General features: G+C 39.0%; 1 protein-coding gene across 7 annotated transcripts in view; it reads left to right on the top strand.

Annotated features, from left to right (window-relative positions):
• Positions 1-18004, top strand: part of NRG4 (neuregulin 4) — a 117724-nt gene that overhangs the window by 3192 nt on the left and 96528 nt on the right. For all 7 annotated transcript variants that reach the window (XR_003507449.1, XR_003507445.1, XR_003507446.1 and 4 more), the window contains one exon: positions 9502-9606. The gene's annotated coding sequence lies outside the window, so the exon portion shown is untranslated. The remainder of the gene's footprint in view (positions 1-9501; positions 9607-18004) is intronic.

Raw genomic sequence — 18004 nt, 5'->3', positions numbered from 1 at the left:
AATTTAAATAATATCAAGAGATTTTAAGTTGTTAATGTTTATGTAAATGTTAATATTTTAAAACCTCTGCTGCGTGTTGATTTGGGATGCAGCCTCACTTATTGGGAACACACAGGGAGAAAGCCAATCTGAGTCAATGAAAAGCTTGAAAAATGGAATATATGTGAATTTGTGTGATAATTATTTAAAAATTTAAGTATACATAGTACCTGCTAACAAAGTAGCTTTCAAAATCCTGCTGAATGCTTTAATGAATAAATGTGATTGACTTGTAATTAGCAAAATTCATGTGCATATATTCTGTGTAGATAAAGCAAAGTGCAGTACTGTGCACTGAATAGGTCCTCAATTAATATTCTTTTAAAAACTACTTTCTCATAAATAGGTTAAATATACTTAATGTAGCAAGCCCATTTTCAAGGACAGAAGGGGCAGATTTTACCTTGAGTGGGGGCATGCCAAGAATGGGGCAGTGAGAACATCACTTGGGGTGTAGGCAAAAATGTTCTCATTGTCTGTAGGGAATTTATAATATACTCACTAAAATCCTGTCTGATTTTCATGACCAGCAGTTTTTATGTACCAGAAATGCTAAACAATGTCAATGATAAAATATTCTTCCTTGAAAAATTTCTTATGAACCTAGTTTCTAAACAAGTTCCATATTCACTATATATATATATATATATATAAAATTTATTTTATTTTTGACGGTGCTAGGTCTTTGTTGCTGCACACGGGCTTTCTCTAGTTTCAGCGTACCCTATAGCTGGGATGCTTTGGCTCCTCATCTCGGTGGCTTCTCTGGTTGTGGAGCATGGCTCTAGCGCCCACAAGCTTCAGTAGTCGCTGCACGCCAGCTTGGTAGTTGTGGAACACGGGCTTAGTTGCCTTGTGACATGTGGAATCTTCTGGATCTGGGTTGAAATCCCTGTTCCCTGCATTGACTGGCGGATTCTTAACTACCAGACCACCAGGGAAATGTTTATGGGGCTCTCCATGCAAGAATACTGGAGTGGTTTGCCATTTCCTCCTCTAGTAGACTGTGTTTTGTCAGAACTCTTCAGTATGACCTATTCATCTTGGGCGGCCCTGCATGGCATGGCTCATCGTGTCACTGAATTATGCAAGGCCCTTCACCGTGACAAGGCTGTGATCTATGAAGGGGAAGAGAAACAAAAGGCAAGGGAGTAAGGGAAAGATATACCCAACTGAAGGCTTTCCTGGTAGCTCAGACGGTAAATAATCAACCTGCAATGCAGGAGACCCAGGTTCAATCCCTGGGTCAGGAAGATTCCCCTGGAGAAGGGAATGGCAACCCACTCCAGTATTCTTGCCTGGAGAATTCCATGGACAGAGGAGCCTGCTGAGCTACAGTCCATGGGGTTGCATAGAATTGGACACAACTGAGTGACTAACACAACAACTACATACCCAATGCAGACTTCCCAAGAATAGCAAGAAGAGAAAGAAGGCCTTCTTAAATGAGCAATTCAAATGGAGGAAAACAGTAGAATGGGAAAGGTTAAGATCTCTTCAAGAAAACTGGAGGTATCATGGACCATTTCATGCAAGGATGGGCATGATAAAGGATAGAAACTATAAAGACCTAACAGGAGCAGAAGACATTAAGAAGAGGTGGCAAGAATACACAGAAGATCTGTATAGAAAAGGTCTTAATGATTTGGATAACCACGTTGGCGTGGTCATTCACCTAGAGCCGGACATTCTGGAGCATGAAGTCAAGTGGACCTTAGGAAGCATTACTATGAACAAAGCTAATGGAGGTGATGGAATTCTAGCTGAGCTATTTCTGATCCTAAAAGATGATGCTATTAAAGAGTTGTACTGAATATGCCAGCAAATTTGGAAAACTCAGCAGTGGCCACAGGACTGGAAAATGTTGATTTTCATTCCAATCCTAAAAAAAGTTCAAGTGAAAGTGTTAGTCATTCAGTCATGTCCGACTCTTTGTGACCGTATGGACTCTAGCCCTCCAGACTCTTCTGTCCATAGTATTCTCTGGGAAAGAATACTGGAGTGGGTATCCATTTCCTTCTCCAGGGGATCATCCCACCCTAGGGATCAAACCCAGGTCTCCCACACTGCAGGCAGATTTTTTACTGTCTGAGCCACCAGGGAAGTCCCAAACTACTAGACAATTGTGCTCATTTCACATGCTAGCAAGGTAGTGCTCAAAATCTTTTAAGCTAGGCTTCAGCAGTACGTGAACTGAGAACTTTCAGATGTACAAACTGGGTTTAGAAAAGGCAGAAGAACCAGAGATCAAATTGCCAATATTCATTGGACCATGAAGAAAGCAAGGGAATTCCATAAAAACGTCTACCCCATTAACTGTGCTAAAGCTTTTGACTGTGTGGATCACAACAAACTGGAAAATTCTTGAAGAGATAGGAGTACCAGACCACCTTAACCTGTCTCCTGAGAAACATGTATGAGGGTCAAGAAGCAACAGTCAGAACCAGACATGGAACAACAGACTGATTCAAAATCGAGAAAGGAGTACATCAAGGCTGTATATTGTCACCCTGCTTGTTTAACTTATATGCAGAGTATATCACTTGATATTCCAGGTTGAATGAATCACAAGCTGCAATCAAGACTGCAGGAAGAAATATCAACAACCTCAGATGATACTGCTCTAATGGCAGAAAGTGAAGAGGAGCTAAAGTGCCTCTTGATGAAGGTGAAAGAGGAGGGTGAAAAAGCTGGCTTAAAAGTCAACATTCAAAACACTTAAGATCATGGCATCTGGTCCCATCACTTCATGGCAAATAGATGGGGAAACAATGAAAAGAGTGACAGATTTTATTTTCTTGGGTTCCAGAATCACAGCAGATGGTGACTATAGCCATGAAATTAAAAGACGCTTGCTCCTTGGAAGGAAAGCTATGACAAACCTAGATAACGTGTTAAAAAGCAGAGACGTCACTTTGCTGACAAAGGTCCATACTATGTTTTTTCCAGTAGTCACATACAGATGTGAGAATTGGTCCATAAAGAAGGCTGAGTGCTGAAGAATTAATGCCTTATAGCACCACAGTTAGAAGGCATTAATTCTTCAGCACTCAGCCTTCTTTATGGTCCAGTTCTCACATCTGTATGTGACTACTGGAAAAAAGTATGGACCTTTGTCAGCAAAGTGATGTCTCAGCATATTCAAAAGCAGAGACATTACTTTGCCAGCAAAGGTCCGTCTAGTCAAGGCTATGTTTTTTCCAGTGGTCATGTATGGATGTGAGAGCTGGACTGTGAAGAAAGCTGAGCTCCGAAGAATTGATGCTTTTGAACTGTGGTGTTGGAGAAGACTCTTGAGAGTCCCTTGGACTGCAAGGAGATCCAACCAGTCCATTCTGAAGGAGATCAGCCCTGGGATTTCTTTGGAAGGAATAATGCTAAAGCTGAAACTCCAGTACTTTGACCACCTCATGTGAAGAGTTGACTCATTGGAAAAAGACTCTGATGCTGGGAGGGATTGGGGGCAGGAGGAGAAGGGGATGAGAGAGGATGAGATGGCTGGATGGCATCACTGACTCTGGACGTGAGTCTGAGTGAACTCTGGGAGTTGGTGATGGACAGGGAGGCCTGGCGTGCTGCGATTCATGGGGTCACAAAGAGTTGGACACAACTGAGCGACTGAACTGAACTGAACTGTGGTGCTGGAGAAGACTCTTGAGAGTCCCTTGGATAGCAAGGAGACCAAACCAGTCAATCCTAAAGGAAATTAACTCTGAATATTCATTGGAAGGACTGAAGCTGAAGCTTCAGTACTTTGGCCACCTGATGTGAAGAGCCAACTCACTGGAAAAGACCCTGATACTAGGAAAGTTTGCGAGCACGAGAAGGAGGCAACAGAGAATGCCATGTTGGATGGTATCAATGGACATCAATTTGAGCAAACTCTGGAAGGTAGTGAAGGACAGGGAAGCCTGGCATGCTGCTGTTCATGGGGTTGCAAAAGTTGGACATGACTTAGGGACTGAAGAACAAACAACAACAGTGTAAGCTTCAAATTAGCACATTTTAATTATCGACCCTTTAATAAATATTATATTCTACAGAGACGTTAAATCAGAGAACTCCCAATTATATAGCTGGCCTTCAATAAATCTAGACTCAAGTCTACAGATATTTTTCCAAATAAATTCATAAAAATTCAGGGTAATGCAAGGCTTCAGGTGCAGTTCATGTCTGCAACCCCTTTGGTCCATATCCCTGTATTTAAATAGTAGATTCTTATGCAGTGATAGTACAGAGACTGTAAGGTGAAGAAACAGCTTGATTACTTCAGCATTTTCATTCCATGTGATGACCTAAGAGTTTTCATTTGTGTTTAACATTTAAGAGTGAAACAAAGTATAAACTTTGAGGTATAATCTTTTTGGCTTGTAAGTACAAATTTTAGTTAATATGTGAAATTATCCTTTTGAATAATTGAATTAAAATATATTTAACTCTAAAATTTATTCTTTTTTAAATTGTTCACTCCAAAACTGAAGGAATCAAGAGAATAGGAAATATAATGTTATTATTTAGTACTTCCACAAAACAATATATAGGTTTAAGTTTTTCCTTTTTTCAAAACATTAATTCCATTACTTTTTTCTTTTTTGTACTATAATATTTATTTTATACTGACATATAAGTGAATTTGAGTCAGAGAATTTTCACTGTCTGTTTCATTCCTGACTATTATTATTTGTTTCATTTCATGGTCATTACTGAAAATAATTTTGTCACACAGAGAAGGGTATGTTTAGAACAAAGATCCCTCTGGATATTATATTCTGAGAATACCACTGGACTCAAATGATCACAAAATGAATGATGTTCAAATTAAGTGAGCTGTATTATGTGTTTAATATCTGGAATTTTGCATGTACTTCATGAGGAAACCATTTTGGGGGTACTGTTTATATGGCAAATGAAATACCAGTGGTGGTATATGTATTTTAAAACATAAAAATGATCTAATGTTCTACTTCTAGTATATTTAGGTTATTTTAAAATCTAGAAAATACATGTCCATGTGTTTATCAGTAGACTCCTAATGATTTCTGACATTTATTAAATGCTTGCAATGTGTCAGACATCATTCTGTGAGCTTTATTTGTATTTTTTATAATAGTCCTATTGGCAAAGTATAGTTGTTATCTCATTTTACAGATGAGAAAACTGAGACACAGTGAAATTTAGTAATTTGCTCAAGATCACCCAAATAGCAAGTGGAGGAACCCAAAATTCAAACCTGGACAGTCTGACTCAGAGACCTCTCATTCAACCCTGCTACGTCACATGTATATTCAAAATTGTGCCTCAGTTAGTTTGAGGAATCATGATGTAGTGGGAAAAGCATTCTGGGTTCCAGGGTTTCACCTCCAGTTCATTATTTTTTTCTTTAATTTTATTTATTTTTGGCTGCGCTGGGTCTTCATTGCTACAAACAGGCTTTCTCTGTTTGCACTTCTCATTGTGGTGGCTTCTCCTGCTGCAGAGCACGGGGTTCTAGGATGTGGGCTCAGTTGTTGTGGCCCACGGTGGACTTAGTTGCTTCGTGGCATGTGAAATCTTCCCGGATCAGGATTGAACCCATGTCCGCTGCATTGGCATGCAGATTCTTAACACTGGGCCACCAGGGAAGTTCCCTCCAGTTCATTCTTTAACTTTGAAAAAGGCAATTAAATGAGTGTCTCTGATTTGGAGAGGATTGAACTTAATATATCTAGAAATTCTCGAAATTTCTTTCTAGCTCTAAGTTTTTGTGATTCTATGATTATTTTTATGTAAAGAAGAAAATTTGATTTTTCACTTATCCAACAGACTAAAAATGAACCAGAAAAAAAAAAAAACTAGCATGATTAAATTTGAAGGTAGATAAATTTTTGATATTTTGTTGCAAAATTAGCTATTATTAAGCCTTTCATGTTCATTATTTTTGTGACTACAGAAAGACCATAAACTTCTTTTTTTAATTGAAATATAGTTGATTCAGAAAATTGTGTTTTGTATATACAGCATAATGGGTTTTTTTTGCAAATTATATCCTGTTATAGATTATTATAAAATTATTAAAATATTCCATTGTTATTATATGCGTATTTTGATATTGGGTATAATTCTGTGTTATGTAGTAAATCCTTGTTTATCTATTTTATGTATAGTACTTTGTATCTGTTAGTCTCATACTCTTAGTTTATTCCTTACCCTCTCCCTCTCCTCTTTGGTAACCATGAGTTTGTTTTCTATGTCTGTGAATTGTTTTCTGTTTTGTATACAGATTCATTTGTATTATTTTTCAGGTTCCCCATATAAGTGATACCATGTAGTATATGTCTTTCTCTGGCTTCTTTTACTAAGCATAATATTCTCGAGGTCCACCCATGTTGCTGTGAATGGCAATATTCTGTTCTTCTATTTTTTTATGGCATTGTATACATGGCACACATATATATTCCACAACTTATCTGTCCATTCACCTGTTGATAGACATTTAGGTTGCTAACTGTGGAAAATTCTGAAAGAGATGGGGATACCAGACCACCTGACCTGCCTCTTGAGAAACCTGTATGCAGGTCAGGAAGCAACAGTTAGAACTGGCCATGGAACAACAGACTGGTTCCAAATAGGAAAAGGAGTACGTCAAGGCTGTATATTGTCACCCTGCTTATTTCACTTATATGCAGCGTACATCATGAGAAACGCTGGGCTGGAAGAAGCACAGGCTGGAATCAAGATTTCCAGGAGAAATATCAATCACCTCAGATATGCAGATGACACCACCCTTATGGCAGAAAGTGAAGAGGAACTAAAAAGCCTCTTGTTGAAAGTGAAAGTGGAGAGTGAAAGAGTTGGCTTAAAGCTCAGCATTCAGAAAATGAAGATCATGGCATCTGGTCCCATCACTTCATGGGAAATAGATGGGGAAACAGTGGAAACAGTGACTGACTTTGTTTTTTTTGGGGCTCCAAAATCATTGCAGATGGTGATTGCAGCCATGAAATTAAGACGCTTACTCCTTGGAAGGAAAGTTATGACCAACCTAGATAGCATATTCAAAAGCAGAGACATTACTTTGCCAACAAAGGTCCATCTAGTCAAGGCTATGGTTTTTCCAGTGGTCATGTATGGATGTGAGAGTTGGACTGTGAAGAAAGCTGAGCACTGACAAATTGATGCCTTTGAACTGTGGTGTTGGAGAAGACTCTTGAGAGTCCCTTGGACTGCAGGGATATCCAACCAGTCCATCCTAAGGGAGATCAGTCCTGGGTGTTCATTGGAAGGACTGATGCTAAAGCTGAAACTCCAATACTTTGTCCACCTGATGCGAAGAGTTGACTCATTGGAAAAGACCTTGATGCTGGGAGGGATTGGGGGCAGGAGGAGAAGGGGACAACAGAGGATGAGATGGCTGGATGGCATCACCGACTCGATGGACTTGAGTTTGAGTGAACTCCGGGAGTTGGTGATGGACAGGGAGGCCTGGCGTGCTGCAATTCATGGGGTCTCAGAGTTGGACATGAACTGAGCAACTGAACTGAATTGATACATGACACAGATATATATTCCACAACTTATTTGTCGATTCATCTGTTGATAGACATTTAGATTGCTTCCATGTCCTGGCTATTATAAATAGTGCATCTATGAGCATTGAGGTGCATGTATCTTTTCAAAGTAGAGTTTTTGGTTTTTGTTACTGGCCTCCCAGGTGGCCCTAGTGGTAAAGAATCCACCTGCCAATCCAGGAGAGACATAAGAGATGCAGGTTTGATCCCTGGGTGGGGAAGATCCTCTGAAGGAGGGCATAACAATCCACTCAAGTATTCTTGCCTGGAGAATCCCATGGACAGAGGATCCTGGCAGGCTGCAGTCCATGGGGTCACAAAGAGTTGAACATGACTGAGGGACTTTCACTTTCACTTTTTTTCATACCAAGGAGGGAATTGCCAAATCATATGGTTGATCTGTTTTCAGGGTTTTTTTTTAAGGAACCTCCATACTGTTTTCCATAGTGATTGTGCCAATTTACATTCCCTCCAGTATTGTATGAGTGTTTCCATTTCTCCACACCCTCTCTAGCATTTATTATTTGTGGACTTTTTGATGATAGCCATTCCACCATTGTGAGGTGATACCTTATTGTTGACGGAGAAGGCAAAGGCAAGCCACTCCAGTTGTTGTTGACGGAGAAGGCAATGGCAAGCCACTCTATTGTTCTTGCCTGGAGAATCCCAGGGACGGCAGAGCCTGGTAGGCTGCAGTCCATGGGGTTGCTAGGAGTAGGATATGACTGAGTGACTTCGCTTTCACTTTTCACTTTCATGCATTGGAGAAGGAAATGGCAACCCACTCCAGTGTTCTTGCCTGGAGAATCCCAGGAACGGGGGAGCCTGGTGGGCTGCCATCTATGGGGTCGCACAGAGTTGGACACGACTGAAGTGACTTAGCAGCAGCAGCAGCAGCATGTGGGTCTAGAAATACCATAAAAGTTCTGAGGAATTAATTATGCATTCTGATAATTGGCTTGATATAAAAATTTATATATGCCACTTCTATATACTTAAGGTGTTCTGAGCCTTGATCTTCTTAGTGCCATATAAAATAAAGCTCTTTGGAAAAAGGAACTTTTAAAGTGGAAGATAGATCATATTGTATACCACTTTCCCCCCCTCCTTTCTCATGAAGGTTACCACTTTATTAAAATGATCATCATTATTAACCCTCTATCCATAATATTGCATGTAAAATTTTTTCTAGGTGGAGACATAACGTAAAAAATAATTTTTATAGAGAAGGAAATAAAATTCCTTGAAAGAAAGTGAAAGTATTGGTTGCTCAGTGATGTCCGACTCTTTGTGACTCTATGGACTTTAGCCTACCAGGCTCCTCTGTCCATGGAATTCCCCAAGCAAGAATACTGGAGTGGATTGCCATTTCCTTCTCCAGGGGATTTTCCTGACCCAGGGATTGAACCCAGGTCTCTCACGATGTGGGCAGATTCTTTACCATCTGAGCCACCAGGGAAGCCTTGCCATCTTCTAAAGTCTCTGAAAGGGTTTTCTTTCTTCCACCCAATAATATTTTAATAAAATTCTGTGTCCTTCTTAATCCAACTTCTAGCCTTGTATTTAGAAGTATTAACAATAAATAGTTTTCCTGGGACTTAAAAAAGGGGAAGAAGGAGAAATTAAGCATATTAAAGTTTCTGTCTGGAGAAGGAAATGGCAACCCACTCCAGTGTTCTTGCTTGGAGAATCCCAGGGACGGGGGAGCCTGGTGGGCTGCCGTCTATGGGGTCGCACAGAGTCGGACACGACTGAAGTGACTTAGCAGCAGCAAAGTTTCTGTCACTTATTATGAAGTTCTCTGAAGGTATACCTAAAGAAATGAAAGTTTATGAAATGTGTAAACAGATGCTATTTTCCTTCTCTCCATGTGTTACTAAAATTGCTATATAAAATATTTTGTTTTTATTTATAGCAGCTACAATTTCTATCAAAGCAGAAGAAATAGAGGTGAACTATAAAGCTGGTTTCCTCTCTACCCTGCAATCTGGAGAAAAACTTTCTCCCAAGGACAAAACAGGTAAGTGATTATTAATTCATTCTTTGTAATGTTTTGGGGCCAATATGTGGAGCCATAATTTGTCAACTATAGCCATAGATTATTGGTTTAGTTCAACTAAGAGACAATAGAAATAGATTCCATAATATGGAGGATTCTTTTACTTCTGATTTACAGAAGCTTAGAGCTCAATTCTAATGTTGGAAAAGCCTGTATGTATAGAACCATGTTCATGTATGTGTTAACTATTCATAAAACATTAAAAACAGCAAACTTGTATGCTGGTTAAGTCCAAGTCTAGTCTTAGTAATTTGAAAATAATATGAATATAGTTAAAGAAGGTTAAGAAGGTCTTGGAGAGCAAGAATCTGGAAAATAGTTCAAGTTGTTGAGTTTATAAGAGTGAAGGCTAAGGGATGATATTGCTTTTCAAGTAGATAAGAAGCTGAGAATGGTGCCTGTCTTTTTCCCATCTCCATAGAGGAAAAACAGCAGGAGAAATATAGATAAGAAAAGTTAAAGCTTTTGAAATTAAGGATGTTTAAGATTAGAATGATTGACCTTGGGAAGTTGTAGAATCCTTTTTCTGGAAGGTCTTCTAAGTAGTCTGATCATCTGCCAAGAACAGTTTATATATCCATCATAAGGCCTTTTAACTTTATGTTGTTATGGTTTTATTTTGACAAACATATGGTGATATGTGTCTAAGGCAGTAGCTGACATGATATATTTATAATGACAGAATATATAAACTAGTAGAACTTGACTTTAGGAGTATTGTGGAAACTTACAGAGTTATTTTATGAGCACAGGTATAGTCATGTGTTTTATTCCGCTTGTTCCATTGTTGACCGTGTGATCATCATTAACATGTTTAAGTTTTCTGGTTCATATTATACTCTTCAAATACATGTGTTAATATTAGTAGAAATTGAATTGTGACTCTTAATGAATGACCTCTATCAAGTCTGGAGAGAAGGATGGGAGGATAAATTTAAAGAACAGTTTGTTCAGATAGGATTGTTGAGGACAGCTCTGTGAAATGTGAGACAAGGTGAAGATTTCAAAGGAGAGTGGACCACAGTGTGATAATCTGAAGTTGGCATTTGTTCCACATTTCTTCCTATTGATTCAGAGAAAGAGCAGAAGGTAAGGATTAAATAAGTTATATTGGAAACTTATAAGATACCTTGTGACCTTAGGGGGAACCAGATTTTTTTTTTTAAAGAGTAAATTGCAGAGAAGTGAAAAATAGTTTTGGATAAAAGAGTTTTTCCTCAAATAAACGGATCCGCTAGTAGTTGGAGGATAGGGCAAGATGATAAAGAATGACAGAAGTGGAAGAATTGGGTGTAAAATGAGCATGGCTGGGGGAGTTTGAGAGATGTGCCTGGAAGTCAGAAGCAAAAGGGAAAAAAGAATTGTGCTGTAGGAGGTGAATAAATAAAACAAAAGAAGTACTTGAGTAGTAAAGTAGACACAAGTTAAAGGAAAATCAGGGCCATTAGGATAATAATTCTTTATGAGCAGGGATGTATTAAAGATGACCAGTTACTTATACTAAGGAAAATGGGAGGGGATGGTGATTACTCCAGGTCTGAGAATGGCACTTGCCTGTGAAAAATAACCAGGATGACTGACATCTTATTTCAGGAAAAGTTTTCTGGGATGGGTTCAAAGACTTAATTCTGTTTGGATATTGACTGTAGAGTTTCTAGGCTCTAGTGACATTGACATAGAAAACCTCTAGGAAGACCAGGATCAATATGGAGAGGTCAGCGGGTTGGAAGTGCTGTGATATTTATCTGCTTCACATCCCTGTGTAGAGCTGTAGCGTTTTGTAGGAGACATGCATAATTCAAGACTATTTCTGGCAGCAAAGAATGGAAAGTTTGCCATTGCCTTGTGGCGGTAGCTTAAAAGAGTTTGTAAATCACTCACCAGCCAGTTTTGAAACTGTGATTCTTAATGAATTATTAATTGGAGGGAATTTTGCATTATTTCATATTGTGCATATAAAGTGAATCTTAATTATCAAGTCATTTTACCTGTGCATAAAATGCAACCATGTACCATTAGATTTTCCAGCTAACACTTGTTGAGTGCTTCTTATATTTCAAGCACTTTATATGTAAAAATTAATTTTACATTCAGACAGCTCTTTGAAGTAGGCACTATTATTTTGTCCCCACTACCTCAAACCTCACTTATGGATGAGGAAACTTGGCACAAAGATTTTTGCTCATTTCTGTGGTAGAATGTTCTAATGTGGTAGAATGTTCTAATTAAGAGAACTAGGATTTGCACTCTGGCCTTCTCGCTGTGGACCCATGCTCATAACCCCTGTACCACATACCTTTTTATATAAATTTTTTAAAAATTTATTTTAATTGGAGGCTAATTACTTTACAATATTGTATTCGTTTTGCCATACATCAACATGAATCTGCCACAGGTGTACACGTGTTCCCAATCCTGAACCCCCCTCCCACCTCCCTCCCCATACCATCCCTCTGGGTCATCCCAGTGCACCGGCCCCAAGCATCCTGTATCCTGCATTGAACCTGGACTGGCGATTCGTTTCTTACATGATATTATACATGTTTCAATGCCATTCTCCCAAATCATCCCCTGCACAACAGAGTCCAAAAGACTGTTCTATACATATGTGTCTCTTTTGCTGTCTCACATACAGGGTTATCGTTACCATCTTTCTAAATTCCATATATATGTGTTAGTATACTGTATTGGTGTTTTTCTTTCTGGCTTACTTCACTCTGTATAATCGGCTCCAGTTTCATCCACCTCATTAGAACTAATTCAAATGTATTCTTCTTAATGGCTGAGTAATACTCCATTGTGTATATGTATCACAGCTTTCTTATCCATTCATCTGCTGATGGACATCTAGGTTGCTTCCATGTCCTGGCTATTATAGACAGTGCTGCGATGAACATTGGGGTACACGTGTCTCTTTCAATTCTGGTTTTCCTCAGTGTGTATGCCCAGCAGTGGGATTGCTGGATCATAAGGCACTTCTATTTCCAGTTTTTTAAGGAATCTCCACACTGTTCTCCATAGTGGCTGTACTAGTTTGCATTCCCACCAACAGTGTAAGAGGGTTCCTTTTCTCCACATCCTCTCCAGCATTTATTGCTTTCTAACACCATACACAAAAATAAACTCAAAATGGATTAAAGATCTAAACATAAGACCAGAAACTACAAAACTTTTAGAGGAGAACATAGGCAAAACACTCTCCGACATAAATCACAGCAGGATCCTCTATGACCCACCTTCCAGAATGGTGGAAATGAAAGCAAAAATAAACAAATGGGACCTAATTAAAATTAAAAGCTTCTGCACAACAAAGGAAACTATAAGCAAGGTGTAAAGATAGCCTTCAGAATGGGAGAAAATAATAGCAAATGAAGCAACTGACAAACAACTAATCTCAAAAATATACAAGCAACTCCTACAGCTCAATTCCAGAAAAATAAACGACCCAATCAAAAAATGGGCCAAAGAACTAAATAGACATTTCTCCAAAGAAGACATACAGATGGCTAACAAACATATGAAAAGATGCTCAACATCACTTATTATCAGAGAAATGCAAATCAAAACCACAATGAGGTACCATTTCATGCCAGTCAGAATGGCTGCGATCCAAAAGTCTGTATAAAATTTTTTAGTTGAAAGTGGAAATCGCTTAGTCATGTCCAACTCTTTGTGTCTCTGTGGACTATACAGTCCATGGATTTCTCTAGGCCAGAACACTGGAGTGGGTAGCCTTTCCCTTCTTCCCAACCCAGTGATCTAACCCAGGTCTCCTGCATTGCAGGCAGATTCTTTACCAACTGTGCTATCAGAGAAGCACAGTTTGAAAGTTACTTGGAAACTATTTTGCTTTGAACATTGTGGCAAGTATATTTATAGGTGGCACAATTTACATCAAAGAAAGTGGCTTTTGTGAGCTGCTACATGGAATGAAAATTGATTTATTGTTTCTGCCAATACACTCAGTGCTACTGTTATTCAGAAGACCGGATTGGATGGTATAACCTTAGTGAGTTTACCAGGGTCTAACTCTCAGTATTGTGGTCTTAAGAAAGCCGGTCTGAACAGTAAGTGTCCCAGAGAGGATTAAATTAGTCTGACGACCTCATCAGCTTAAGATGTGGAGCCAGAATGCAAATTAATTTAAATATAATGAGATGAAACTATTATAAAAACCAGTTGTAACAGTATGACCAGTGTATTTTCTTTCAGGTGGTGCATTGAGATGGGAAACCAAATTACAAAAGGTTTCCTGGTAAACAACAGGCATCATGAATGTTTTGAATATTTCTTGTTGTTTTTTTTTTTCATAATATTTATCTATTTAAAAAATTCCTCAAGAATTTCATCAATAATAGCTGCTATTGGCATGTACTGTCAGTCCTTAACTTATAAATAGCCTCCAGCCCTGTGCCCTCCACCAGGGGCTCTGCTGCCATAGAAACAGTTGTTAATAAACATGGGTATTTTAGAGAATCTGTGGGTTCAGAATTGAAGAAAGGGAAGAGTCTGTTGAAAGCAGTTACTAAAGGTGTTAATTTCAGGGACAGACTCCTAAATAGGCTGCATTTGCCTGAGTAGAGCTCTCTTGACCAAAAATGTATTTCTATAGCACTGCCTGAGGGGCTTCCCCTCACTTCTGTTGTTCAGATTTCACCAAATAGAGATTGCTTTTTATTTTTCAAACATTTTCTTAAAACTATAAATGTCTGTGTGTGGTAGATATTCTTAGTGACCTCCCTTCTATCCATTCCCTATTGCTTACCTTCACTTTGTTAGGGGCAGCAGTGTTCCCTGCTGCTGCTGCTGCTAAGTCGCTTCAGTCGTGTCTGACTCTGTGCGACCCCATAGATGGCAGCCCACCAGGCTCCGTCATCCCTGGGATTCTCCAGGCAAGAACACTGGAGTGGGTTGCCATTGCCTTCTCCAAGGCATGAAAGTGAAAGTGAAGTCGCTCAGTTGTGTCCGACTCTTCACAACTCCGTGGACTGCAGCCCACCAGGCTCGTCTGCCCATGAGATTTTCCAGGCAAGAGTACTGGAGTGGGGTGCCACTGCCTTCTCTGAGCAGTGTTCCCAGCTCCTAGCAAAAAACCTTGAATAGTTGAAGCCAGTCATGACAATCCTATTCTCCTTTGCCAGTGATCGTAAAGGGAAGACTGCTGAGCTCAGGGATTGCCTTTGCTTTCCTGATAAAGAGAACAGAGGTGGCTGGTGCTCTCTTCTTTCCCCCTCCTTTGTGCCTTAAATGCAGACATGAAGCCTGGAGATACAGCAGCCATTTTGTAACCATGGGGTGACAGGCATGAGAGTGAAAAGATGATTTTAACAAGCTGAGGACCATGGAGAAGAAGGTTTGACAGAGTCTGGGACATTGTTGAACAGCTCTTCCAGTCTTGGACTGCCTACCTCCAGACTTATGGAGAAAATTAAGGAGAGGAAAGTTGTAACCCTTGTTACATGGTCATAGAGCATTTCATTAACCTACACCTGCCGTCCCATGGAAGGCTGACTGTGCAAACTGAGACTGCATGTTAGGAGAAATGAAAGGAAAAATTGGAATAATGTGCATATTGGTGACTTCTTGTGGCTTTTCAGTAGGGTCCCACACAAGGGAGTGAACTCAAATTAGTGCTGCTCAGCATGAAAGCAGAGAGGCTAGAAGAATACAGCTTTGCTATGGAACTAACCTGCCTTTAGCTTGTAGTCTAAATTGACAAAGAGTCCTGTAATTTGAAATTTGGGGATTGAGGGTAGTATCTTCTTACCTAAGACTTGTCGTTAGAATTGCCTTGTCTTTTATGATGGTTCAAAGGTCGGCAGCTAAGAGATGAGAGTCTCTAAGCCTAAAGATTATTTCTAGAGACTTCTAGAAACAATTTTTTGGTTGTGATTACTCACACAAGGACTTCCCTGGTGGCTCAGACAGTAAAGCATCTGCCTACAATGTGGGTGACCCGGGTTCAATCCCTGGGTTGGGGATATCTCCTGGAGAAGGAAATGGCAACCCACTCCAGGATTCTTTCCTGGAAAATCCCATGGACGGAGGAGCCTGGTAGGCTACAGTCCATGAGGTTGCAAAAAGTCGGACACGACTTAGCGACTTCACTTTCACTCGCACAAGAAATTGATCTGACCAGAAGCTTGATATGTTTTTGAGGGAACTGTAGTACAAAGCTGACAATTAGTTGTGATTGTCTTTACCTTCCAAGCAATCCTCATCCTTTTCTCCCTGTGTCAAACCAGGGTAAAGTAGGCTACAAAAGTTGTGAATCCCCTGGAAGGGTCATCCACTTCACAGCCTACCTTAGATATGGCTGCAGAGGACAATGACACAGCAGATCCTCCTGAGACTTGAAGTAGGCACTGTCAGATTGACTGACCAAGGGATTTATTGCCTGCAGGGGAATCTGTGATTTCTGTCCAATAAGATATGATATGGATTGTTGATTGTGGAAGACTGTGTACTTCTTATAATCTCCCTTTCTCAATGGAATTTTTGTTGAGATCACTTTGTTCTTTCTTTTTCGTCCTTGTATATATGTGAGGGGAGTTGTTTAGAGACATTTCTCTTTTAGCGATACAAATGGTCAGATGAGAGTTGTCGTATTTGGTCTTCATAGAGCAGACAGAAAATCAACCAGAGATCTTGCATCATGCAATGACTGGATGACAGAGTGGGGCTGTCTTCCTGGAAGAGAGGATGAGTATGTTGTGTTTAACACTCATGTAAAAAGTGTGTGTGTATGTGCATATTGAGTTGAGGACTGCAGACACTGTTGGCTGACCAATCTATATTCATTTCTTACCTCTATTGTAAAAATTAGAAAAGTTAAATATTTGATTTTCTAGTCTTCCCTATTGCTACAATAGTCATGTAATACAACTGTAGCCCATAAACCTGCTGAGGGACTTCACTGATAAAAGAATCAGACAGGGCTGGAGTTAATGCTTGGAGCTGCAGTGACCATCTTGAAATCATTAGGCAACAAACTTGAATGGAAAAAGTAAACTCACTCAGGTCTGCTCTTGCCTTCTGAGATGGCCCACACTCTGCCTGTGGGTGTGTTTCTCTCTAAATAAATCCATTTCTTACTTTAGAAAAAGTAAACACACTCAGGATGGTGGAACAAAAATATTAAAGATACTAATGGCATCATTAGTAAACCACCCTTAGCAATCACCAAATTCAAGGCTTTTTGTCTTGTGAGAGAAGTGAAACCATATTGTTAATACTCTTGTGAACTGAGTTCACTGTTGCCTACAGCCCAAACCATCTTAAACTGAGCAGTATAGATGTCTGTTTTCTGTACTACAACCTCAAAGATAGTTTTTGTTTATTGGTTCATTTTTAGCATGAAGCCTTTTTAGTAAATAGTTATATGAAGTAAGAAAAAGATTTTTTTAAAAAGCTTTACAATAGGCTGATTCACATGTAAATGGCATTATTGACATGTTATTATGGATAGGCGTCTTCTCCATACATGGCCTAGCCTACTTTGGTTCCTTTTTGAAATAGAATATGGGTATAGCTCAACATTGTACATTTAATATAATTAGGGAACACCTTTTGGAAATTGGTTTCCCATGCTGAGGTATGCAGTGGGAAAAGCTAAAATTGTTACCACCAAATAAAAGTCTTCAGGAAGAAATTGCTGACTGGAATAGAATATGTTCAATATAAAGTCTTGGCTTTTGTATAGAACAATCTTTTACTTCTGCATCATTGACTACTAGTAAATGTTTACTACTTCCAAAATGATGTTTTACTCTCTATGCTTTATTTCAGAGCATGCATTTTTTAATTCCAGTGTCCTTTTAAATGTTTTTTAGAACATTTCATCATTTCAGAACAATTTTTTATTCCAGTTTTTGACTCAACCATATGAGGTTCACAATTGTATTTTTCTGTTTTTTGCCTTTCTTAACATTAATTGGTTGTAGTAGACATGTGTGCCAGCTTTTTATATGAAAAGGAAATTCTTGAATACCAACCAAAGGTAAATATGGAGTTAAGGAGAACAGAAATATTTCTTTGGATGTATTTTATAGAAAAACTATATTTGGCTTCAAGAAAAACTGGCTTTTTAATTTGTGTTCACATGTTGACAAAATGTGATCCAAATCATTTTTTTTATTTTCTAAAATCTATTTTAATCTGAAGGGGTTTTAAAAAATACATTAAATTCTAAAAACAAAAGCTTTTAAAATTGTTTTTAAAATAAGCTGAGAAGGCCTGACACTGAAGATCTTATTATTACGTGTCTAAATACGCATGAAGTGATTTTCAGGTATTGAGATGTACTGGTCTCCACTATTTTCTTGCTTACTGGCTTCATACATAATATTTTGCTTTCCTT

The sequence above is a fragment of the Bos indicus x Bos taurus genome, chromosome 21 (genome assembly GCF_003369695.1).
Source record: "Bos indicus x Bos taurus breed Angus x Brahman F1 hybrid chromosome 21, Bos_hybrid_MaternalHap_v2.0, whole genome shotgun sequence".
In the NCBI taxonomy this organism is placed as follows: domain Eukaryota; kingdom Metazoa; phylum Chordata; class Mammalia; order Artiodactyla; family Bovidae; genus Bos; species Bos indicus x Bos taurus.
Note: the sequence above shows the minus strand (reverse complement) of the source record. Positions and strands in the feature narration are given on the sequence as shown.